Raw genomic sequence first — 7,101 nt, 5'->3', positions numbered from 1 at the left:
ACTGCGATTTTTCAATCATAGTTCGTACATGCACGTTAACGCATGCACACCCAGGGAAAGGAACCCTTAATGGAACTATTCTCTCTGGAAGATGTTTCTTACAATTTTATTGTAATACAACATAACTAACCGGATACTTGTCTTTTCAAGCAACTATGAGCCCTACGCCTGGTTTCCAAGCATACCCCGGTCTACTCGGCCGCGCGTGTATTCGGAAACACTTCGCGCCTTTGGGCCCAGAGGTTGAAGTGAAAAGGTCTTCCATGACAAATGTTTTACAATTCAGCTAGAGTGACATATGAAAAGGGAAGTACATAGTCATTTAAGACTCAAAAACTTCCTGTTCTATGCCGTCCAGCAGGCTATCCAATTTACAATCCTGCTGAGAATACTTGGCGGCTACTTCTACTTGGTTATATACCAAACTAACGGGAATTTCCTTCCCAACTGAACCTAGAGGCCCGACTCGGGCCATACGATTTGGATCAAGCTTGGTATACTATGTTTTCACCATGGCCCAGGCTTCTCGCGCACCCTCCCGGCAGGCCGATATCTTCCATAATTGGATACGCCGCCGTGCTCCCTTGTATAGCTCTACAAGTTCCTCCATACTTCCTGGAGGGGAGGCGGATTGCCATAAAGCCTTGGAAACACTCCGCATTGCCTGCCAAGCCTGCTCGTGCATTTGGGACAGCCCTTGAAGCAGATCGCCCGACGATCCGGATACCTCCACCTCGGGATGGCCAGTCAACATACCTACAGACATAACTCTATTAGTTCCTTTCCTTGCCGAATTACACGGTGGTAAGTTTGAACACATACTAAATAAGCCGCCTCGCAGCCTCTTATTTTCCTTCACGGAGTCGGCTAGCTGAGCTCGCACATCCTTCAGCTCTTCGCCCAGATGGGTCTTGGAATCCTGGAGCTGATTTTTCTCAGCAATGGCTTGTTTCAGCACACGTTCGCCCGCAGCACATGGCCTTTTGGCTTCTTTTTCATTCGCTTGCGCGACTTCCAGTGCCTCCGCCAGTTTATCTGACGATCATGCCATGATACATGCACAATTGTTAGCATTACTAACATGCACTTGTATTTCCTCACTGGAGGGGGATATTACCAGGTGACGCCTTCTTGGATTTCTCCAGTTCAGCAGTAACAACGCTTAGCTGTGTCTGGCACTTCTCCAGCTCTTGAGACAGCAGTCTATTTTTCTCTGTCAACACCTGGGTACACAGTGATCCTTAAATCAGTTGTGCCAACTGCTCCAAGTCTCAGGGGCAACTGGTATATAACCATTGCATTTGGACAAAGTAAAATTACCTGCACATCTTTCAAATATTGGTCTGTGGCTCTAGCAAGCCCATCTCGGGTAGTCCGGATGTATGCATCAGCCGAGTTGAAGGCATTGAATGCCTCCGTTGAAAAGCCGGGGTCACGAAGAACGACCCTCCGGCGCCGATGATTCATGGAGATCTCCACTTCCGAGTTGGTGACGGACATATTGTCTGAATCCTCAGCCGGAGGACAATCCGGTGTCACCCCCATACCAGCCCCCGTCTTTACGGCAGGATTTGGATCCCGGTAGTGGGGAGTCCGACCGGCCGAACCCCCGGACATATCCCGGCTTACTTTTTTCCTAATACAGGACAAATATATGAATCACAATTCGATGCAACTGCTGAAGCACATATTTGCAAATCTATACCTCTTGGACGAAGGCTCACCCATATCTTTGTCTGCCTTCCTCTTCGAAGGCTCGCCTGGCGTGGGGACCGCTCTCTTAGGAGACGCCCCTGGTTCGGCATGGAGCGCCGTACGCCTCCCCCTTGGAGCACGAGACAGTGCGGTGGGTGAGGCGGAATGAGGAAACCCCTTCCGGTAAGATGTCTCCTGATTACTTACATGGGAGGCGGGAAGAAGACCGGGATAGTCGGCGATGATGGCCACTTCCATGCCATCGTAGCTCGCCTGGTAATATGTCCCGTCCACGAGCGTCACGAATATATCCGGATCCTCCTCGAATCCAGGGTCAAGATCCCGGTTGTGGTCCTCTGGCTGGGGGGCGGGGCTGTAGAGTCCCTCGGAGACCTTTTGCCAGTGCTGTATTGAACAGGCGGATTATGAATTCATTAAAAGATGACTAGAGGAGGGGAGCAAGCAGGACAGAGCAAAGGGGTTAAGACTTACCCAACTAGGTGGATTGTACATAGAATATCCATCTCTGCGCTTGATATGAAGGAACTCCTCCTCCTCCCCTTTGAACAATTCGGCCAATACTTTGGCCAGAGCGGCGGGGGTGTTCGAACCCTTCCTGCCGCAGCGGGAGGCGTCGTCTTCCCCGTTGTAGTGCCACATGGGAAGCCCTCGATACTGGAGTGGCTGAACCCCGCGCACTATTGAAGTCGCCATTACTTCGGCTATTGATAAGCCGGACTGGGCGAGCGTATTTATCTTGCCCATGAGTTGACGAACTCCCACGGTATCGTCTTCCTCAAGACTCTGGGGGTGCCAGCTGTGGCGTTTTTTCAAAGGAACTCTCGCGAACTCGGGGAGTCCCCTCCGAACTGGCTTTGGAAACGCGACGTCCTCAATATAAAACCATTTGGACGGCCACTCTTCGGATGCCTCTTTCGTGTGCCGGATAGGTATCCGGTCTCGGCGATGCGCCATATTTCGGTTCTGCCCACTTCAAATATTGATCCCTCATGGTTGCGCGGGGCCAGACAGAATAACTTTCTCCACAATTCAAAATGGGCCTCACAACCCAGGAATAGCTCGCAAAGGGCCACATAGCCCGCGATATGCAGGATGGAGGCCGGAGTAAAGTTGTGCAATTGCAGGCCATAATACTCCAAAAGCCCGCGGAGGAATGGATGAATTGGAAATCTGACACCTCTTAGCAGATAAGGGACAAAACACACCCGTTCCCCCCGGATGGATTGGGGAAATCTTCAGCCAGAGCCCCGCCATTGAAGACGGTCAATCCTGCTCGAACAAGGACTAGATCTGCGGGGGGGAAGAAACCCATGTGTTTGTAGCTTCTCCAGCTGACCATGGGATACGGAGCACCTCTCCCACTCGCCTTTTTCTGGGCTACAGGGACGGGATGAAGAGCTGGGTGCACTCGCCATGTTGTGATGGACTTTTCTGGTGGTCTCTGAGGATTTCTTCCGTATGGTGCCAAATGGATCTAGGATCCAATCTCTTTAAATAGAGGCTCTTTTTCATGGCTAGGGTGTTATATGCCAAAATACTCTGACCTCTCGCATTTGCTCGACACGTGGAAGCTGAAGCTGTTGACACACAGAAGTCGGGGGGTACGACAATAAATGGAAGGCCGGATACATCACCTTGAGGTCATCGGAGGAAGAACCCACCTTGCAATGCCGAAGACAATCTGCACGCCGGACATCTCGTCATTGAAGCCCGGTTCGGGGGCTACTAATGGAGTCCTGGACTAAGGGGTCCTCAGGCGTCCGGCCTGTTAACCATGGGCCGGACTGATGGGTTGTGAAGATACGATGACCGAAGATTCTACCCGTGTCCAGATGGGACTCTCCTTGGCGTGGAAGGCAAGCTTGGTGACCAATATGAAGATTTCCTTTCTTTGTAACCGACCTTATGTAACCCTAGATCCCTCCAGTGTCTATATAAACCGAAGGGCTTAGTCCAGATGAGGATATTCATTACCATAGTCATACAGGCTAGACTTCTAGGGTTTAGCCATTACGATCTCGTGGTAGATCAACTCTTGTAATACTCATATTCATCAAGATCAATCAAGCAGGAAGTAGGGTATTACCCCCATAGAGAGGGCCCAACCCTGGGTAAACATCGTGTCCCCCGTCTCCTGTTACCATCGATCCTAGACGCACAGTTCGGGACCCCCTACCTGAGATCCGCCGGTTTTGACACTGACAGCACCTTCTCCGACGGCACTTGCTCTAGCACTGACAGCGGCAACAGCTCAGCCTAATCCAGCTGAGGATTGGGCACCGACCGCGTCAGCAGATCAGGCTGATCTACCGAAGGATCGGGCATCGACACCGGCACCTGCTCCGACACCGGCACCAACTTTACAAGGAGCACCATCTCCGGCGGCAACAGCGGCACTACCAGTCTTACCAGCACGGGCACCAGCAATGGATCTGGCACCTGCACCAAACCTTGCACTTGCATCTGCTCCGGCCCGTGCAGCGGCAACGGAACCAGCAGTTGCACTGGCAACAGAATGGGCTACGGTTCGCACTGCATATACCAAAGTCCTTACAAAAACCGACATCTCCACCTTCTTGGTAAGCATTGGCCGCCTAAGTGCTTCATTCTTTTTTCTTTCCATGTTGTTTCACATGATTCACTGTGTTGATCTAACTGTTTGTATATGCCTTCTTGTTTGCAAAAAGAGAATCCCTAGAGCAACGAGGGAGTCATTTAACAATCCAGGCGACCGTGGCCAAGTTTCTCTTACCATGCGTAGCCTTGGTGTGAATGAACCTGCTCAATATACCGTAAGTACAAAGGATGGTCGCATGATGGTTGATGCTAAAGGATGGTCAAGGTTCAAATCTAAATCATATCTTGTGGTAGGGGATGATGTCAAAATTGAACTTTCTCGGCAAGGAGAGCTGGTCCAAATCAACTTTGAAATTCTTCGGTAGCAGCAGGCAACTTCCGAACTGATCTATCCTCCGAGAGATTTTGATGTAATAATCTGGCATGGTGAAACAAGTGTCATGTGTGTATAAGTAGTACGACAGTATTATTTATCTCGTAGTATATCGTTGATAGAATTGCAACTCTGATTGCTGGTTAGGAACTGTCATTCGATTTCATTCTAACAGCTGCCATGCTTTATTCAATTTTGTGTATTCGCCTTGCGACAACATCTAAAACCAGCGATGTACCGACTGCTTGCAATATGAAAACCACTGAGGTAGAACACATGGGCCCCCAAACATGCAGGCCCACCGGCCTATGGCCCAATGTCCCGAACAGTGAGCCTGTCTGAGTATTATAATCTTAGCTGAACCCCCATATTATGTTATACTAGCAACATGCCTGTGTGTTGCACATAACATCAAGATGCATTTGTATGAGTAGTTTATCTTGTGAGAGAAAAGGATGAATGGGGAAGGCCTTATTTGCAAATGTGGACAGGTGTGTGGGTACCTTTTTGCAAAATTGCCATAGTTTCCTTCCTATCCGTCAGATATAAATCGGATGGCCCATATTGCAGGATGGCAGACACACCATCATCACCAACTCTGTTTTTTTATAACTATGCAAATCTGGGGATGAGTGTGGGTAAATTGTCATAGTTTCCTTCCTATCCGTTAGATATAGATCGGACGGCCTATATTGCAGGATGGCAGGCACACCATCATCACCAACTCTGCTTTTTGTAAGAGTAGAGATGTTATATATATTCCTCTTGATTTTTCTTATGTATAAAGTTGTGATATAAAAGATTTTTATATTTCTTTACAGAGGGACTATCTCTCTGTCAAAATATATTTATGTGTAACTAGTTAGTCCTGCCTTTCTACTTCCTTTCGCTGATATGTGGGGCGTCCGGCAACGGGGTCCACGTGCCATGCACCAAATTAGAGTGCACAACTGCACGGTAGACTCACCCCATTCGTAGCGCCGCAGTAATGCCCAATGAGTCATCGAATCACAAAAAACCTCACCTTTCCAGCTTTAGCAGTAAGCTGGACGGATGAAGCAGCAATATTTCACTGGGCATCAATCCCCTTCTCCCTCATCTGCTTGTTCAGAGAAAACCCCCTCTCGGCGATTGCATAGGGTTTTCTCATGGAGAACCAGGTACGAATTCTTCATCCATCCCCGATAATTACAAGTCCCTTGGTCGCGGGTAATCCTAGGATGGCAGCTGCCGCAGTTGATGCATTTTTCTTCCTACTGAATCTAGTGTGTTTCATTTGCTATGCCCAAAGTGCGAGGACCCTAGAGGTTTCTGCGCCCTCGGCGAGACGCCACACTTGTTCCTTCTCATCCTAACACAGGATTTTAAAACGCGCACAGTATGTTCCTACAATCCTCTTTTCTATCCGGGAGGGTGGGGTTTTTTGAACATGTTGTCGACTAATTTGGAAATTTGGATTGCTATATTTGGATAAAAGGTACTAGTACCATGGTCAACACTGATGTGAAGGAGGAAATTATTTCTCGATTTGGATAGGGAATACATTGTGTTCTCATATTATTTTTCCTGCAGTGCATTCCTTGCTCTGCCAGAACACATGTACTCAAGATGCTCGGTCTTGCCATAACTGAATACACTAGTTTAATTGTCACATTGAAGACAAGCTATGGATATAAGTTCCGAGTTGGGTTCATGAACCAAGAAGATCGCTGCTTTTTTAATGGCCGAACTTGGATAACCTTTCTCAAGTGTTACGGACTGAAAGTTGGCGCATGAATGTTGATGGAAATAGCAGAACCTGGTCTCATCTTCACTGTGATCTTCCACCCTGACATTGTTCCAATTGTTCATCCATAGTTTTGTATCTGGTTCTTGCTTGTTGCCTCGATTACTTCTTAATCCACCTATTCTATCTAACTAATCACAATTTAACTTTAGAAGTAGCAACGAATCTCTCACGAAGATGCTACTTCTAACTAATATTTCTTATAATTGGTGGCACGTGTAGGTTTTTTCAAAGTTAAGAAGGCTACTCGTTTGTTATTTTATAAGAACTCGACTGTTACTGATGGCATTGAAGTTGACTGGGACGACATCCACAAGTTCCTACACTTTATTGATTGTCTTGAGGTCCTTGTGGGGCGTTTCAATGGTGGAAGGCCACGTGGGATATGTGTGCCACTGCTGCACTCGTTGAACAGATCCAACTGTGTCGAGAAACTTATGGTACGAGCTGTTTTCTGTTATATATGTTGTTCATAAACTCTTGCTTATACACAGTTTTACAGTTGTTATCTTCTTGAAACAGAAACTGCCCAGTTCTATTGTTCCTATATAGATGCCTGACCATGGTCGGGTCAGACTTACGCTTGGTCACGACATGATGTTTATGTCGATCTACTCCATTCCCCTTGGAGGTGAAAAGATACTTATTC

The sequence above is a fragment of the Aegilops tauschii genome, chromosome 3 (genome assembly GCF_002575655.3).
Source record: "Aegilops tauschii subsp. strangulata cultivar AL8/78 chromosome 3, Aet v6.0, whole genome shotgun sequence".
NCBI lineage: Eukaryota > Viridiplantae > Streptophyta > Magnoliopsida > Poales > Poaceae > Aegilops > Aegilops tauschii.
Note: the sequence above shows the minus strand (reverse complement) of the source record.